This window comes from Macadamia integrifolia, chromosome 10, assembly GCF_013358625.1.
Source record: "Macadamia integrifolia cultivar HAES 741 chromosome 10, SCU_Mint_v3, whole genome shotgun sequence".
NCBI classification, from domain to species: Eukaryota; Viridiplantae; Streptophyta; class Magnoliopsida; order Proteales; family Proteaceae; genus Macadamia; species Macadamia integrifolia.
Window position 1 is genome coordinate 13,871,066 of NC_056566.1, and position 19,499 is coordinate 13,890,564.

The 19,499-nt window shown below is 46.6% G+C and overlaps 1 long non-coding RNA gene across 1 annotated transcript; it reads right to left on the bottom strand.

The window, feature by feature from the left end:
* Positions 1 to 16,392: 16,392 nt before the first annotated feature.
* Positions 16,393 to 17,795, bottom strand: LOC122090901. The gene is made up of 2 exons (XR_006143765.1): positions 17,239 to 17,795; positions 16,393 to 17,138 (listed from the first exon to the last, which is right to left on the bottom strand). It is a non-coding gene; the product is annotated as an uncharacterized LOC122090901 (long non-coding RNA).
* Positions 17,796 to 19,499: the final 1,704 nt, after the last annotated feature.

The window sequence follows — 19,499 nt, forward strand, 5'->3', positions numbered from 1 at the left end:
ACGTACCGATACCGATACTCACGGGAATTTTCATATTTTCAAAAGTTCGTATCGCAGAGTATCGTACGTATCGATACCGATATGGTACGGCACGATACGGTACTACCGATACGTCGATACACAAAAGAGGGCCCAAAATTCCCTGTAGCGTATCGGTATGTATCGTGCCGATGCCTACCGATACGGATACGTATCGGCCGATACGGCACGATACGCACCGATACTTAAAACCATGGACATACCCAGTGCACAAGGCTCCCGCCACTGCGGGGCATGAGGAGGGTCAAAATGTACGCAGCATTACCTTCGCTTCGCAGAGAGGCTGGTTCCCGACTCGAACCCATGACCACTAGGTCACAATGAAGCAACCCTACCGTTGGCCGAGGTCCACCCTATTAGGAAAGAAAATCTATTGGAAACTATTGGAAATAATTGTTTCTGCCTGATATATGTGAAGTGTGAACAGTGAACCAACACAACTGTCAGTACATCCTAGTCTATTTCTGCAGTATGTTGGAGCAGAAATAAGAAAGCGTACTGCCACTGTTACAATCTCAGAAGCTGTAGCCAAACCAGAAAACCAGAAACAAGAATGAAAAGTGAGAGAGAAAAGAGAAGAACAGAGGAAGAAGATGAAGTAACCAAAGGTAGTCTCAAGAATAGAGCGCAACCTAAGATTAATTCAATGTGAATGTAATCTTAGGTTCTCATAAGGATATATAGCATTAGGTCACAAAAAGGGACATTACAGCCCCTCACTTACTAGGGGAAAAGACCAAAAAGGACTCAAACAAAGACGACAGGGACCAAAAAGTCCCTGTCATAGGCACTAATTTTAGCGTTGTTCCCTCTTTGGGAATAGCACTAAATCAACAGCCACATTTCAAGCTATAATTGAATCATAGTAGAAACTTAAGACTGATTTGTTGGATCTTAAAGCGCAAAGAACAGTTCAGATTTCATCTCAAGGAATCATTAAACGTCCTTAAATGCATTTACAAATTAAGAGGGTGGGGATAATTCAATATTTCAATGTATCTTGGTATACTCCCGTGGATACAAATAGCCAATAAATGATGCTGTCTTGGAATCCGATGCTTCACAAGCATTAATGAGGCATGCAAGTGGGAGATTACCATTAGGACTCGGATTCCAATCTAAGGGCCAAACTGATTCTTGAAGCAATAAACGTATTAACTTTCCACTTAGATTTTCTCACTTCCCAACAACAACAACCAACAACCAAAGCCTTATCCCAACTTAATGGGGTCGGCTACATGGAGGTTCCAAGGAAGGACGAACACAAGATCCATGCAAATAGACTGACTGGTTATGGCTGATTACAATAAAGTGTCGGTTGTCTACCTGACGAACCACTATAGATCAGCCACAAACTTATTACGACAGACTATAAGAAGGTACCGGCTGTCTATCTGACGTACCAATATAGATCAGCCAAGCCAAAGTGCCCTAAATGCATTATGTCCCCCACCAAGACAATCCATCACCCAACCTACTTTTATGAAAGGAGGAATGAGCAAACGAATTCTTGACGGCCCTGCTAAGCACAAACGTAACAACCCAAACACACAACTCCGTATTAAAAATTATGTAATAAACACACAACTCCTAAGGCAGACAAAATGCACATGCACCACTAACACAAAACAAATGAACTTATGATGGCATGGCAGCATGTGCATTGATGAGCACATTTATGTGTGAAATCTAGGATAGTAAATCATGCATTTTACATATTTAGAACGGAGCTACCTTGGGTTTTACTCTCTTTTTGCAGGTTTTATACTTTCAATGCCTTAAGGACTATCGGGCGCTATATCTCCAATTTTACACGTAAAGAGGTCCTATTTCTTTTCATGATTGCGAAGAGGACGAAATTCTGAGCAAGATGGACATGTTCAATTAAAAGTACACATTCGTTTGGTCAACCGTACAAGTGATTATTCTTTTCGGGCAAGAAAAAGAATAATGGATCAGAACTGAACCGAGATGCAGAACCAGCCCGTCTGCAGTTGTCCTAAGGGTATAAGGAATATTTCAAATGCCAACAAGGATCAATGGACCACATCCTTAAGTGATTGAAGATTCGTTTTTGGTAACAACAACTACCTAGCGTAGTTGGTGAGTTGTGGTGTGCAAAATCTCTTCCTTATTAGGAGGTCTCAAGTTCGAACCTCTTAGCTGCTATTTTGTTGAGGTTTTTTTTTAGAATTTTTTCTCTCTCCTACTCATCACTTAAAGGGGGTCGGCCAAGATAGTTGTATGCAAGTTTGAAGAAGAGAGAAAATAAAGACAAAAAATAGGAAAGAAGAAAAAAAAGAAAAGAAAAGACAAGGGCATGGATGGAATTTCCCATTTAAAATAGAATATTGTCCAAATCCAAGCAAGGAAAATTGGCCAAGGGGGGTTTCTTGTGCAAGAAGAGAGAGAGAAATAGAAAAAAGAGAAAAAATAGGGAAAAAAAGGCAAGAAAATCGTGGGAGATCTCTTCAAACGTTTTCTCTCCTCTCTCCTCCACCTCACCACAAAATCGTCCAAGGGGATCCACCCTTGGACGTCCTTCTCTCTCTCCTATTCCCTATAAAAGGGAGTCCACAAAACTCTAAAAAATGGTCCCTCTCTTCCTCTCTAATTCATTCTTCTTTTAGGGTTTTTTTTTTGTTGCTCTATCTCTTTCTCTAGTTTTCTCTTTCTCTATCTCTAGTTCTAGGTTTATGCTTTAAACACTTTTGTAAGTTCTTTTATTCAATTAATGCAAGCACTTTTATTTTTTATTCAGTCTTTTATTTTTATTATTTAAGTAATTGAAGTTGTAATTTTCAAGTTCTAGTTCTAGGCTTAGTTCTAGGTGACAAGAACAAGCTATGAAGCATGTCTTTCAAGTTCAATTTTTTTTCTTCAGATTTGTTTTCTCTAGTACTAGAAATTTCAGATTTGGTTTATTCTAGATCTGGTTTTTAGTACTGGTAGTATCTCAAATCGATCAAGTTTTCAGTTCAAGGGTTGAAGTTCATGTAAGTAGACTCCCTCAGTAGTCTTCTCTCCCCCCTCTCATTCCCTCTTTTGACTACCCTTTCTTTCTTAATTTAGGATTTTAATTTCAGTCGTTGCATTATTGCTATCCCTTTCCCCCAAGGTTCATGGCTAGTGTATGTGTTGGCTTTGCCCCTCCTAGCCATAGAACCATCAATTTATTGCTTTTATTTTATTTGTCTCCCTTTCCCTAAAGCCAAGTAGAGTAACCCTTGTAAGAGTGACTATCTAGTCAAGTAGGGAAGCTCATATTATGATGCATCCCTCGGGCTAAGTAGAGAAACCTACTTGTGAGTCTCTCTCTAGCTTTCCCCCCTTTCTTTTACTTTATTTTTATTTCAGCATTTTTTTCTTCATTTATTATTATTATTTTTTTAAAATTGCGTGGGTTGTTTATTTTCAGTTATTTATTTATTTAATTTTAATTGCGTGGCTTGTGTCTTTAAATTCTTAAATGACGAATGGTTAGGATGTTATTTTAGATACATATGTTTAGGACAGTAATTAGAATTAGATCACAACCATTAATCGGTTCACTTTCGCATTATTAAAAGAAATAAAAAAATAAGTGACTGCTCTCCCTGTGTTCAACCCGTAGCTACACTGATCCGTACGCTTGCGGTTACATTTAAAATCTCAAACACTCAGCCTTAGCCAGAACACCCAACCGAGGTGGTGGCCTTTGGTCAGGTCCGCTCGGCCTTGGCCAGAGCACCCAACCGAGGAGGTGGCCTTCGGTCAGGTCCGCTCGGCTTTGGGCTGAGCTCCCAAACGAGGTAGTTAGGTCCACTCAAACTTTTCTTGAGCCCCCAACAGTGGTGGAGACCTTCGGTCAGGTCCGCTCGGCCTTTGCCTGAGCTCCTAGCTGAGGTAGGGACATTCGGTTAGGTCCGCTCGGCCTTGGTTGGTGCCCCCAACCGAGGTAAGGACCTTCGGTCAGATCCTCCCTGGCACAAATCTTGAGGGGTTGTAATTGGTGACGTGACGGTGCCATTAATGCTCGGGCAGTTGTATCATTTTTCTTCTATTTATAAAGTGTGGGGGTCCATTTGTGGGTCACTTTGGTTTTTCCCTCGGAGAGCCTTCCTTCGGTCTAGGTGTTCCTTTCCCCTTTAGCGCTTCGTCCTCACCAAAAGTAAGTACAATATCTTGTTCGTCCGGATACAGTCCCTCGTCCTCAGGGAGGAAAATGTCTAACATTAGGTGTCGGAGTCCAGGGGGTCCGAGGGATGTCCTCGGACTCTTCCCTCGATTTGGCCTCTGCTCGCGACTCGTCGTCCGCGGCCTCACCGTCTGGGTCCGAGGGTGGCTCAAACGGTGAGGGATTCAGGGAGAGGGTGCTTGAATCCCGAGCCCAGAACCAAGACCCCCTTAATATGGAGGCTCTCCACATCATCTCCACCATGGATGAGCTGGACCTGGGGGGAGCTAAGGGCTGCCTTCAGTATTTCAGACGCTTTCGAGCTCCGACTACCAAAACCGATGGACCGAGCCAGCTATCGGAACTTCGAAGAGCTGTGCTTATATAAGGAGGCATTTATGGCCGGCCTTCGGCTTCCCCTCCATCCTTTCTTCGCCCGGGTGTTTCGGCACTATAGGATTTGTCTGACCCAGCTGACGCCGAACGGATGGTGGTAGATGCTCAGGTTCGTCGTCCTTTTCTCTAGGCACCAGAGGCCTCTCTCCCTCCCTCTCTTCGTCAACTGCTTCCTCCTTCAGGCCTGTAAGGGGCTTTCAGGCTGGTACTTCTTTAGCCCTCGGAAAGACCTTCGGCTGCTGAACGGTTACCCAATGTCGATCCACGGGTGGAAAGAGAAATTCTTCTTCGTGAGGTCATCCGAGGGGGTGCCTTTCGGCATCGTCTGGGATATCCTCGATCTGAGGACGGTGAACTTCACCCCTGCTCTTCTTGGGGCAGACGCAGAGTCGATGGTGATGACGAGGCATTAAGACACCTACCCTCTAGTTGAGTCCGATAGCCTTAAGTTCGATGCCATTTTGTTCAGATTCAGGCTTAGCCCGGGTGAGTCTTAGGCCAGCCGAAGTTTACTTGCCTTGGGTATTTGTATTTTGTACTAACTCCCTTCGTCTTCATACAATACAAATTTCCCAAGCCGAGGCTAAGGCTGCCACTGCAGAGAGGCAGGTCCAGATACGGGAGGCCAGGGCACGGGATACGTAGCAATAGCAGAGGCTGAAGCGAAGAGCTTCGAAGAAGGCCCCCCTTTCCAAAGCTCCCCCACCAAAGAAAAGGTCCAGGGCTAAAGGAACTAGTACTGAAGCAGTCCAGGCGCTCGTTACTCCGGGCCATAGCTTGTCTGCCCGAGACTCTTCCCCCGTGGCAGACTTCAGAAGCCCAAGGGATAGGAATGTGAGGGCCGAGGTTGGCTTCGTCCCTCGGTGATCGGTCAAAGAGGACGACACTCTATCCATCGGGCGTGTCTCTCGTGAGCTAATACTTAAGGGCAGTCTCCCCCGAGATGCTGCCAAAGCACAATGACAAGGGACGGCAGCCATGTTAACTAGCGCCTGCATCTTCATGGTAGGGGTAAGCTTCGGTCCTCTAAGTCTTAATCTATTATCATTGCAACATACTGACCATAGGTGTCTTATGCAGGCCCAAAATCAAGTGGGTCAGTTGGAGATCCAGGCCGAAGCCATGGCCCGAGACCTCGAGGCTTCTGAACGTGAGAAGTTAGCCCTGGAGAATGAGCATTTGGTTCTCCTCGAGAAGGTGGAGCACCTGGAAGTGGACCTTCTTCATACTTGCCAGGAATACGATTGAAAGCTTGCAGAGCTGAGGGCGCAGATAACGGCAAGGGTTCAGGAGGTTGAGGCCCGAGGGGCCGAGAAGTATAGGGCCTCTGAGGGTTGTCGGGAGGAGATCAAGTGCGCCATCGCCCCTGGGTTCACAATGGGTGCTACTGAGGTTTGAGACTGGGTCCTCGAGCATTACCCAGAGGTCTCTTTCGAGGATAGCGGGCTATCTTCGAAGAGGAGTGTGTTGAGGCAGCCCCAATAGCCACCGAGGTTGCCGATGCCGACGGTGAAGGCTGTAGCGAGGAAGGTGAGGTTCAGTTGTAATGTGAGGTGCCTCCGACTCCTGATCACAATGGCTCCGATCGGGAGACCCTCCACCATGCCGACGATGAGGCCGTGAACCCGACGGACGCCCCCTGAAGCCACCCTGCGTCTTACCTTAGCCTTCGGGCTCTCTCTTTTTCTGTGATGTGATCCTTTAGGCCTTTTCATGTAATCTCGGCCTTCGAGCCTTTTCATGTAATCTCGGCCTTCGGGCCTTTTTCAATGAATGAATATATCCATTTCTTTGGATACCCTTGCCTTTTGCTTTTTCGCATTCTTTCTGATTAGGGATCTTTAGCCCGTAAGTAGGTGCAAGAAGGTCGAATGCCTTGGCGACCCAAGGATTAATTCGGCTCTCCTCTAGTACGAGGATTGGTTCTGCTCCATTGGCTCATCTGAGAGGTTTCCCAAGTTCGAGGGCCATGGACTTCAAGGGATCCTGAAAAAGTAGGATTTTCACCAAGTGTGGTGTTCCCTTTTAGCTCCATCCGAGGGGTCTTTTAACCTCTGGTCTTGGGCCGAACAGCCAGCCGAGGGTAGCCCCCTCGGCCTTCGTCACATAGGTGAGGACCTTCGGCTGTATCCCTTCGGCAAATTTCCTTTGGCTATGCCTTGATCAACAACCGAGGTAAAGACCTTCGGTCAGGTCCGCTCGGCCTTTGCCTGAGCCCCTAACAGAGGTAAGGACCTTTGGTCAGGTCAACTCGGCCATTGCCTGAGCCCCCAACCGAGGTAAGGACCCTCGGTCAGGTAGGCTCGGCCTTTGCCTGAGCTCCCTACCGAGGTAAGGACCTTCGGTTAGGTCAGCTCGGCCTTTGCCAGAGCCCCTACTGAGGTGGTGACCTACGGTCATGTCAGCTCGGCATAGGCCAGAGCACCCAACCGAGGTGGTGGCCTTCGATCAGGTTTGCTCGGCCTTAGCTAGAGCACCCAACCGAGAAAGGACCTTCGATCAGGTTCGCTCGGCCTCTGTCTAAACTCCCAACCGAGGTAAGGACTTTCGGTCAAGTCAGCTCGACCTTTACCTGAGTTCCCAATCGAGGTAAGGACCCTTGGTCAGGTCAGCTCGGCCTTTTCCTGAGTCCCCTACCGAGGTGGTAACCTTCGGTCAGGTTCGCTCGGCCTTAGCCTGAGCTCCCAAATGAGGTCGGGACCTTCGGCAGTATCCCTTCGTTAAATTTCCTTCGGCTCTGCCTTAATCAACAACTGAGATAATGACCGAGGTAAGGACCTTCGGCAAAGCTGAAGCCACCAAACAGGAGAATTCCTATCACTTGTCATAAACCAACTTACATATTTTCCATAAATAAAATCATCCGGAAAGCTTAGGATGAGGAGTTACAACTAGAAAGTGCTTAGGAGCAAAAAACTACAAAATGTGAGTGCTTGCTACTTCACTACTGGTAGAATTTTCCTAAGTTCTTCGAGTTCCACGATCGGGGTACCTTTTCTCCCCCCGTAGTCTCCAGGTGATAGGACCCCGGTCGTATTACCCTTGAGACTCTATAAGGACCTTCCCAATTTTGAGCTAGCTTTCCTTGATGCCTCGGGTCTGATATTTCTTCCCTTCTGAGGACGAGGTCACCCATTCTGAACTCGTTCTTTCGGACTTTGGAGTTATAGTGCCTCGCAACCCTCTACTGGTAGGCGGCGACCCTTTCTTGTGAGGTGTCCCTGACTTCGGTCAAGAGGTCTAAATTCGCTTGGAGTCCTTTGTCATTTTCTTCTTCATTGTAGTACTGAATCTGATGGGTTACGGCCCCAACCTCTATCGGTAGTACAGCTACGGTGTCGTAAGTTAAAATGAAGGGTGTTTCTCCGGTGGCCGACCTCTCAGTTGTACGGTAAGCCCAGAGGATGTTGTACACTCATTTGCCCATAACCCTTTGGCATCGTCCAGTCTCTTCTTTATTCCTTAGAGCAGGGTATGGTTGGTTACCTCTGTCAGCCCGTTGGTCGGTGGATAATCGATAGAAGTTTTCCTGTGGTCAATACCGAGGGCATCACAAAACGAGTCGAAAGTTGGGTTGGCGAACTAAGTTCCATTGTCCGTTACCACCACTCGAGGGATTCCAAATTGATAGACTACCACCCTCTGGAAGAAGTTCCTTACATTCTTTTCAGATATCATCGCCAGTGCTTCGGCCTCTACCCATTTCGTGAAGTAGTCTACTGCCACCACTACAAACTTCCTTTGTCTTGTGGCTAGGGGCAATGGGCCCAGGATATCCATTCCCCACATGGCGAATGGTATCGGACTTGATAGGGATGAGAGCTCGGTAGAGAACTGCCTCGGGACGGGGGCGAACATCTGGCACTTAACGCACTTCCTGACTAACGATTCTGCGTCCTTCCTCATTGTCGGCCAAAATAGGCCCTACCTCAGCACTTTATATGCCAAGGCCCGGGCTCCCAGGTGTTGGTCACATATCCCTTCATGCACTTCTCAGAGTGCATACTCGCCATCGGTGGGGTTCAGGCACTTGAGGTATGGCACGGTGAACCCTATTTTGTACAGCGTCTCGTCCTTCAAAAGGAAGCGTGCTGACCTCATTCATACCTTCCTTGCCTCATCCCGATTCTCGGGGAGCTTTCCTTCCTTCAGGTATTCAATTATGGCATCCATCCAGCTATGGTCGTGTTCGCCTACAAGTAATACCTCTTGGGGTCTTTCGATACTTGGTTGTGGTAGCACTTCAAAATACACCGATCATCCAAGGTCTACGAAGTCGGAGGTGGCCAACTGCAATAGTGCGTCTGCACTGGCATTCTCTTCTTGTGGCACCTGCCTTACCTCGAATTCCTTAAAGGTTGTTATTCTTTCTTACACTGTCTTCAAGTACCCAGCCATTCACCTGTTGAACCATGAATTGTGAATCACTATGCACCACCAGCTCCTATACCATCAAAGCCCGTGCCAGATTAATTCCGGCTATTAACGCTTTGTACTCTGCTTCATTGTTAGAGGCATCGAAGTCGAACCATAGGGCGTACTCGATCTTGAAACCTCCAGGGCTGACCAATATGATCCCTGCACTGCTTCCTGCGCTGTTGGAAGCACCATCCACGTACAATTCCCTAGTCTTTTCTCCTCGGTCCTCGAAAAACTCTTAGTGATCATCAGGGAGCGTCATCTCGGCTATGAAGTCTATGAGGGCCTGTGCTTTTATTACAATTCTTGATTTGTACTGGATGTCAAATTCTCCCAACTCTATGGCCCAGTTTACCAGGCGACCGGACATATCCGGCCACTGCAGTGTTTTCTTCAGGGGCTGGTCTGTGAGTACGCATACCGTATGTGATTGAAAATAGGGCCTTAGCTTTCTTGCCGTTGTTACCAGGACGTACGCCACTTTCTTTGTCTTTCTATATCTTGTTTTGGCATCTAGCAGGGTTCGGCTGACGTAGTATATTGGCCATTGTTGCCTTCCTTCTTCCTTCGTCAATACTGTGCTTACCGCCACTGCTGATACAGCAAGGTACAACTACAAGGTATCGCCTGCATTTGGCTTCATCAGCAGTGGGGGTGCGGCCAGGTATTCCTTCAGTTGTTCAAATGAATTTTCGCATTCCTCCGTCCATTCAAACTTTTTGGATCCTTTCAAGGCTTTGAAGAAGGGGAGGCACCTGTCAGTCGACCGAGACATAAATCGCCCTAGGGCTGCGGCTACTGCTTGTTAGCTCTTGGACTTGCTTCACATTCTGGGGTGACCTCATATCTCGAATGGCTTGTATTTTCGTCGGATTGGCTTCAATTCCCCTCTCCGAGACAATAAAGCCGAAGAACTTTCCCAAGGCTACTCCGAATGCACACTTTACCGGGTTCAGCTTCATGCCGTACTGCCTCAGCACCTGGAACGCCTTTTCTAAGTCTTGAATGTGTTATTCTGCCTTCAGGCTTTTTACAAGCATATCGTCCACATATACCTCCATGGTTTTGCTGATCATCCCCTTAAAGATTTTATTCACCAACCTTTGATAGGTGGTCCCTGCATTTTTCATCCCGAAGGGCATGACTTCATAGTAGTACAATCCCCCCTTGGTCACGAAGGATGTCTTCAGGACATCAACCTCAGACATCTTGATCTGATTGTACCCCGAGTATGCATCCATGAAGCTCAGCACCTCGTATCCTGTCGTGGCATCAATGAGGAGGTCTATTTTCGGCAGGGGTTATCTGTCCTTTGGGCAGGCCTTGTTCAGATGTGTGAAGTCAATCCAGATCCTCCACTTTCCATTTTCCTTCGGGACCATCACCACGTTGGATATCCACTCCGGGTATTGGATCTAGCGGATGAATTAGGCCTTCAGCAACTTCTCTACTTCTTCATCTATTTTCTGCTGCCTTTCGGGGGTGAAGGTCCTCTTCTTCTGTTGCACTGGCTTCTTTGCCGGGTTGACGCTCAGATGATGCTCTATTACCTCTCAGTCTATTCCAGGCATGTCTAAGGTCGACTAGGCGAAGACGTTAGAGTTGTTTGGGATGAATGAGACAAGTTTTTCTCGTTGTTGCCTTGGCATTGTAGTCCCGATCTGGAATTGGGGAGTGTTATCCCCCTCTTCATCCTCAACTTGTATCAGATCCTCAACCGGTTCCACCCTTTGATAACTGGTGTCATCACGCAGATCTTCTATCGGGAGTGCCTCACCTGCCTTTTCTCTTCCCCATAAGGTAGTGGTGTAGCACCTCTGGGATGCCTCCTGATCGCCTCGACATTCACCGACACCGTTCTTGGTTGGGAATTTCATCTTGAGATGTGGTGTGGAGACGACAGCCTTTAGCAGGTTCAAACCAACTCTCCCTAGTATGGTGTTGTATGCCGAGGTAATGCCTACTACTAGGAAGTTGATCATGACCGTTACTTGGCGATCTCTGGTGCCGGCTATTACCGGCAACTCAATCAATCCCTCCACTTTTACTGGGATGCCGGAGAACCCCTGCAATGGGTGTTCGACTCTCTTCAACTTTCCCTCGTCCAGACCCATCTTCTGGAAAGCTTCAAGGAACAGGATATCAGCTGAACTGCCGCTATCCACCAAGATCCTCTTCACTCTGCAATCAGCTATGGTCATGGTGACTACCAGGGCATCGTCGTGCAGAGTGTGCACCCCTTCCAGACCGTCGTCTAAGAAGGAAATAACCATCCCCATCCTCGCCTTCTTGTTCGACCATTCAGCCACATCTACGCTTCTCGCATAGGCTTTTGCTTTCCTAGCCGAGATTGAACTTTCTCCAGCGGCTAGGCCTCCACAGATTGTCACTATAACCCTAGTTCGGATTTTATTCTCATCCTGGAGGTGATGTCAACTTCCTCGGGTGTCCGATCCCTTTGTCGTTCCTGATTGCCTCTGTTGGCTGGCCCCCCTCTTTTATAGCGGCCTCTGTTGTCTCTACGACAGTTATCCCTGCGGTCATATCCATCTTCGGCATCCTCCTTTTCGTGGTCTACAAATCGGCCTAGGTATCCTCTTTGGATCATTCCTTCTATTTCCCCCTTGAGGTGCCAACAATCTTCAGTGTCGTGGCCGTGGTCCCTGTGGAAGTGGCAATATTTGTCCATATTGCATCTCTCGGGGTGTCGTCCCATCTTCCCTGGCCACTTCATGGCTCTGGTAACTAGGGAGTCCTTTATCTGCATCAGCACATCTGTTCATCTTCGGTTCAGGGGGGCGTATTTCTCAAACTTCCTTGGTGGACTGGGTGCCCGACCATGCTCGGACTTTCGTCTTTTGCTTTCTTCGGAAGGTTTGTCATCGCCCCTTGAGATCCTTTTCCTTCCCGTCTTTCTCTCAGCTTCTTCATCGGCTTGAAGGGTTTCTTCCATCTGGATGTACTTATCGCACTGAGCCCTCAACTCTGCCAGGTTCTTCGGTGTATGCTTCGCCAAAGACCTTTTCAGCTCCTTATCCTTGATGCCTCCCAGCAGGGCTGTGAACTCTTCTTTCGGGTCTAGACCTCTAATCGTGATCTTCTCTTGTTAGAAGCGCTTCATGTAGTTTCGTAGTGATTCTCCTTCATGTTGCTTGACGTTGGTCAAATTCAACGTGGTCTTCTGAAGGGGTTGGCTATTGGAGAATCCCTTCACGAAGAAGTAACTTAAATCACTGAAGCTGTGGATCGACTTCGTCGGCAAACGGTTGTACCATAGCCTTGCCGCTCCTCTGAACGTCAATGGCAGGGCGCGACACATGATGTTTTTCGAGACTCGATGGAACTACATAGCAACCTTGAAGCCTTCCAGATGATCGATGGGGTCCCCAGACCTGTCGTAGGTGTCATACTTTGGCAGGCGAAAGCCAATTTAGAGAGGGTCCCTCATGACCTCATCAGCTAGAGCCGTGTCATTAGTGAGGTCTAGCTTGTGAGCTTCCGTTTGGTTTTCTGCCACCTTCCTGATCTCATCTTTTAGGTTCATGATCATCTGCTTCAACCCCGAGTCCTCGTGTCTCTGTTCGTCTCCTTGGTGTGGTTCCCCATGCCTAGCCCCGGCCGTACGTCGCGTCCTTTCCCTGGGTGCGGGACTTTTCCTCATCGCTCAGTTTTGAGGATTATGACCGGACCTTATCGATCCTGTACTACTCCGGTCTTCGTCTTGAGCTCGCTCGGGCCAGATATGGGGGCCTCGCGATGCTCCGCTGGTCTTCTGAGAGATAACTTTGGAGACCTCCTTCGTTGCCTCTACCATTCGGTCATATTTCTCCTGGAGGGCTTCGAACTGCTCCCTTGTCACATATTCCTGCGCTCTAGGAGGGGGTGGAGGACTACTACCTCCGCGCACTGAATATCCGACCGAATGCTGGTCCTTCGGGGAACCTTCCCAATCATCGTTTCCCCTTTCTCCTCCCATTTCCACCGAGGGAGGGAGCCATCCTGAAGGTTCCTCCTCCCCCATGTTTATGTTCGACGCTGCTCTTATCTTCTTACGATTGTAGGTTCTCCCCACAATTACTGTCGTTCCCACAGACGGCGCCAATCTGTTGCTGCCGAAAATCCGTATGAGCTGATCCTGGACAAGCACAGAAGGCAGAGGCCCGAAGTTTTGTCTGGGATTAGTCCTTCGACGCCCAAGTTAGAGATCAGTCGCACAGTTTTTCACAAGGGTAATGGTGTGGGTTTTTCTGCTTACCTTTTTCCCTCCTCTCGGGCCCTCTTTTATAGTCCTTAGGGTTTAGGTTTTCTCTTTTCCTTGGAGGAGTTCTCCTCGGCTCCGCCTCCTTTCCTCTTCGAGTCCTACTAGGATACGTCTTATCCCCTTCGTGGAGAATATTCTCTTCACGGGTTGACACGATCAGACTCCTTGCAGCTTCTATCAGGTGGGCGACACGTGTCCTTTCCGTAGATACCACGTGTTCTTACCCTACTGGGCAATCAATTTGGCCGTATCACAAGGCAAATCTCCTCTACATATTTTAACCAAGAAAACCCCTTCTAAGCACTGAAGTACTTTTGGGTGTCTTTATCATCGTCACAATCACAACAGCATTAAACACAAGTTTCACCCTCGATCCTAACCTAGAGTTTTCATTGGTTATCCCTATGCTCAAAAAGATTACAAAGTGTTTGATCTTGAATAAAAAAAAGTTTACAACTGTCGTGAAGTCACATCTATAGAGGACTCATTTCCTCTATCCAAAAGCCCCAACCACACCATTCATAATCTAGTTCTACCCCTCCCCATTCAAGATACAACCAACCCCTTATCCAACACTAGGCAAACCAACACCAACCCCCTCTTTTATACCACCACCATCCCCACCTGCTACAACACCACCACCACCACCTACTATACCGACACTATCATCCCAACCACTTCTTATTCTACCCACCTACCCTCTTCATGAGAGGAATCCCCCAAGATGTCCTGTCAATGCTATGCCACCCACTCCATGTCATCTCCTTCGTTTGTAGGTCCAATATGAAAGAAAGAATGATCAAATATTTGAAGAAAGGTAACGAGCTTAGTTGCTCAATTCACCAAATTCAAGATCAAACAACTCCCTAGAGTAGAGAACGCTTCAGCAAATGCACTGTCGCAACTGGCAATGGTGGAGTATGAAAATATGAGTCAAACGGTATGTCGAAGTGCTTGAGAATCCAACTCATGAGGAAGGTGAATTAGATTGTGCGGACCAAGAACCGAACTAGATGGACCCAATCATAAGGTACCTTAGGGACGATTCCCTACTAGATGACAGGGCCGAAGCATGAAAGATCAAAACCCGATCGACAAGTACAATCTCTAGGCCACTCCTCAAGTGTCTCGGCCCATCTAAGGCTGAATACGCACTAGATGAAGAACATAAAGGAATTTACGGAAACCATTTGGGAGGAGGAGCTCTAGCCTACAAGGTCCTTAGGCCCTCTTTGGTATCATTTTTCTTTTTTCTTTTTATCTATTTAACAAAAATCATTAATGAAAACCATTTTTTATCAAAACATAAAAATGGTATGGTAACTACTTGACAAAAATGATTTTTTGTGAGAAATAGGTTGATATCTCTATGTGCAAAATAGTTTTTTAAAGAAATGGGTGAAGAAATTCCTTTCACCCATCTTTCGTATAACTCTCTTTCTCCACTTTAGACTGAAGAAGAGGGGCAGGTGGCTTGGATTTCTAATTACAAAGCAAATGACTACTTTACCCCTCCATATTGAGCCTTTAAGCACATGCTCATTAAAACCTAGCGCAAAAATAACTGAAAATCTTTTTTAGCCAAAACGCATAAATGACTCTTGATCTCTTTTTGGTTTTTGTGTTTTACTAATTTTTTTTTAAATAGAAACAGGCTCCATAAATGATACCAAACGCAGCCAAAACTATTTTTGTAAACAAAAATAAAAAAGAAAAATGAGACCAAAGAGGGCCTTAGATAGGGATTCTATTGGCCCAACAGGAAGGAAGATGCAATGGCTTATGCCCAAAAGTGTTGGCTATTCCAAATACATACTCCAATGACACATCGATCGGCCATCGAGCTATCTTCAATACTCAACCTGAGCCCCTTCGCAATGTAGGGGATGGACATACTAGCATAGTTTTCATAGTGGTGTCAACTACTTCAAGAAGTGGATCAAGGCTTGTCTGTTGGCTCGGATCATGGAAGAAAAACATGGAGAAGTTTGTTTTAGATGATGTTATCTATCGGTTTGGTATACCAAGGATCTTGCTAACAAAAAACCGGAAGTAATTTGATAACCCAATGTTCAGAAGATTTTGTGCAGAGTACAACACCTCTATGGCATACCCATAGTCAAACAGCCAAGTTGGGGTATTAAATCGAACCATGCTAGATGGGCTAAAGAAAAAACTTGAGCTAGAAGAGAAAAGGTGGGATATTGAGCTGCTTAGTGTACTTTGGGTTACCAAACGATGCTTCGTGCTCCAAGGGGAGAAACCTCATATAGGCTGGCATACGACAAGGAGGCATTTGCTCCAGTCGAAATCTTGGCAAGATCCCACAGATCCCTCAAATTTGATGAAAACAAATGAAGAAGGGTTACACGCCAACTTAGAGTTTCTTGACAAAATCCAAAATAAGTTGTCATGAGAAATGAGTCATACAAAAGGACTGAACGACTTTACAATTCAAAGGTAAAGAAGAGGGTCTTTCAATCGAGCGACTTAGTTCTTTGAAGGATGAAAGCTTCCGATCCATGCAACACAGGAAAGCTGAGCATGAAATGGGAGGGATGTTACATAGTCTCCAAAGTCGTATGCCTAGATATGTGCTACTTACAGACTCCGGAGGGTGAACCCATTTTAAGGGCATGAAATTCAGGGAAACTTAAGAAATACTCAGTAGACCCACCATGGGTCGACCGAACGGGTCCTCAACTATTTGATTCATTTACTCTTTGCTTTATTTTGCTTTTCGTTAGTTTCAATTTCATTTTTCTTGTTAAAGTTCTAAGTTCAAATTACTCTCTAATTTGTTTCCGTCAATTATCAATATAAATAAAAACTTTTACGGCTCCATCACGTGTTGATAGAATGACCAACCTCGAGTTGACAAACAAGCCTGATTTATACCCATTGGCAAGTCAAAAGACCAATCCTGAGTTGACAAACAAGCTCGATCTATACCAATTGACAAGATCAAAAGACCAACCCCAATTTGGCAACTACTCCTGAACTATACTAGTCGGAAAACTTGAAGTCTAACCCTGGGGTGGCCCTCGGTTGGCAAGAAAAACCTCGACCCTTACCAATTGAAAAAAAAAAGACACAAGATCACACATTATGAATCCAAGACTTGCAAGAAAAAAAATTTCATTTTAAAATAGGCAACTTTATAAGAGTAAAAAAGATCAAGTGTCGTTTATCTCCATCTCTTCGTCCTCGCCACTCGATAGATCCACGAGGGCACTGATGGTATTCTGAACCGCCTCTCAAGATTTTCCTCCTCCGATATCTCCTCCGTTGGAATTGACATGCGTGAAGGGTTCAAAATTGAAGGTTGGTTGCTCGACAAGAACAAAGTCTCGACACTCGCAGGCCCCATGGATATATAAGCATCTATGTGGAAGGAGGAGACGTACTCCTCAAAGTCTTTCAAAACCTTGTAGTCCTCTATTGCGCAGGCCTGAACAGTGGGTATTATCTCATGGAAGGACTTGAAATTTGCCTCCAACTAAGTTACCCGTCGCTTGGCATTCTCCCTGGCCATCCATTCCCCCAACAAAGAGGTCTTCTCTTCCTCCAGTTGAGCCCAGGGCAGAGTTCAAATTGGCTTAGATGCTCGCAAACGCCGCCAACATCTCCTTCTCCTCTTCCCAACAGGACTTATCAACCTCCCGAGCTTCCATGGCAGTCGAGACCTGGGCCCCCATAATTAACACCCATTCCCGAGCATCAATAAGGGAGTTCTGAGCTACCTAGGACTCGACTCTCGACCTCCTTCAATTGTTTGGAGAGAGGCAAAATTTTTGTCCTTAGACGCGACAGAGGTGTGCAGCCTCTCCACCCGCTCGTTCAGCCTGTCCGCTGGGTCAAATGCCTCTGAGGCATAAGATGTGGCATGCACAAGCAAAGAACTAAGTATCTGGGCTAGTTACAAAGAAAAAAAGAAAAAGAAAAAAAAAACTTGAGTAATACTCACCCGACCGATCATTGCCCTCTCCCTCCGGCCAAGCTTCTGCATGGTCATCTCACCTATGACCAAGAAATCAAGGGTATAAAGGCATATGTGGGTCCAAAAGCCAGCCATGAAGTTCACTGAAAATCAAGCAATCGTCGAGAAGAACGATCCTTATCCGGTTCTCATCGTTGAAAGCCACACAGAGCCCCTGGCCTCAGCAGCCTCCACCTACTCAACCTCTTCAGCCATGAGCGCTAGCCTTAAGGGAATATGGCCCCCTGCTAGAACATTACTAGGGCTATGTACCACAGGTCACTCGGAGACCCCCATGTGATGAGAGGTCTCCCTGGGAAGCAAAGTTTTCTCCCCCGGAGGCACCACGAAGTCTACATGCTTGGGCAAATCCTTCATGATAGGAGGCGAGTGGTCATTCAGGGGAGTGTCCCTAGCACAGAGAGCTTCTTTGGTCATTCGACCCTCAGAGGGCCAAGCTGCCTACACTGTTATGTCATCCTAGGCAGCCAACGGAGTAGTACATACCGTAGGATGAACCGCAACCTCCTCTCTCTCCATATCAACACAGTTAGAGTCATCCTCTACCTCAAAAACCTCTCCTACAAAATAAGAGTCTCATTGGACTGCAACACTAGAGATCGTCTCGCATTCGAAGTCTCTCTCTTAGGATATCAGAGTCTTATTGTAATTGTCACATGTGATATCAGAGTCCTATTGTAACTGTCATATTAGAGTTGAAGTACACTTCCACCTTTGAAGGTCTACATCATGTACCGCCATCTCATAAAACTGATCAACAAAGACTCAATTTAACACTCCACCCCAGTACCTTGGGGAATAGGTAGATCTGTTGCAAGCACCACCCTTCTCTTCTCCTACCTCTCAAAAGGATGGCTGGCAGCCTCGACTTCTTTCTCTCTTTGTACCTCTGCCTGGCTTCGTTTTCAGGCTTCATGAGAAGCGAAGGCCGCTTGGAGTAAGTGATGGCTGAGCAACTATAATGCATGATCAAAATTAGTAAAAGAAAAAAAAAAAGGCTAAAAACGGGAATTACATAGAATCTAATCACTTGCTCTCAACCCATGCCAAGCAAGAAAATCCTCATCACCTAGCTCGGCAGTGTTAATGATGCGGCCAAAATCTTGTAACACTTTAAGGATATGCTCATCTGGGGCCATCAAGGTGGGGCTAACGTTCACAGCAGTGTTGTCCAGTTCGAACCAGTTGATGCTGATCAGCAAACATTTGAACCCCGACGCGAAGAATAACCTATTCTTCCATCCCTTGATGGAAGAAGGGTTCCCCTCCATAACCTTAAACTTCACGCGCTGGCTCAACACATACCATTCAGATGACCGCCCTGGGATTTCAAGTGAAAGCACTTTAAGGAGAGGGAAAAAGATATCAAATGGTCCATCCCGTTGACTAGAGTTAAAAACCCCAATAAACTCCGCCAACCGTTCGGGAGAAGCTAAGATGGGCTGATACCAAAACAATTGAAGACCTCGCTCACGCTCACAAGAGGGTGAATGGGGAAGTGAAGCCCGCCCCTAAAAAACTTCTCGTACAGGCATACCTTGCCACTAATCGGCGTACAAGACAGTTCATTGATGGTAGGCATTCAGAGGGTGATCTAGTCAGGTTATGGAACTGCGACCTAATTGTGACTAGATCTTCCTCCTCTAGGTGGATGTGGTAGTTCAGGGCATCAAGTCTGATACCCACGGGGATGAAAGCAGAGCCAATTCGACTCTGAGCACTGGCAACGACCAAACTAGTGCCCATCCCTAAAGAAGATGTTGTCGTCGGAACACAATGGAGGCTCCAAAGTCACCCCCTGAGGGGCGTTCGACGAATCTTGGGTAGAGAGCACGAACGTCACCCTATTGGCAATAGAAATCCCTTCGATTTCTGCCTCGGGTCTCGGTTGAAAGCCATTAATGGCGGAAGAAAAACCTAAGGAAATGAAGTAAAAAAGAGTAAGAGGAGTCTTGCTGATGAACAAGACAAATTCTAGCAAGAGGAAAGAACGCAACAACCATGAAGATGGTCTCAAAGGTGAAGAGGGCACACCTAAGGCACTGATGGTGAGGGGAGGAGAGAAGATGCAGGAAAGATGGAGAAGATGAACAGTGAAAAGGCTTTAAAAAGACACTTTTCAACCCCAAATGCGCGTGGGGGCGTTTATTGCTAAGTCGACGAAGTGACACCCCTCATGGGAAAGGACATGACTTGCACCGACCGAGCAAACCAGTTCAACCCCCTGG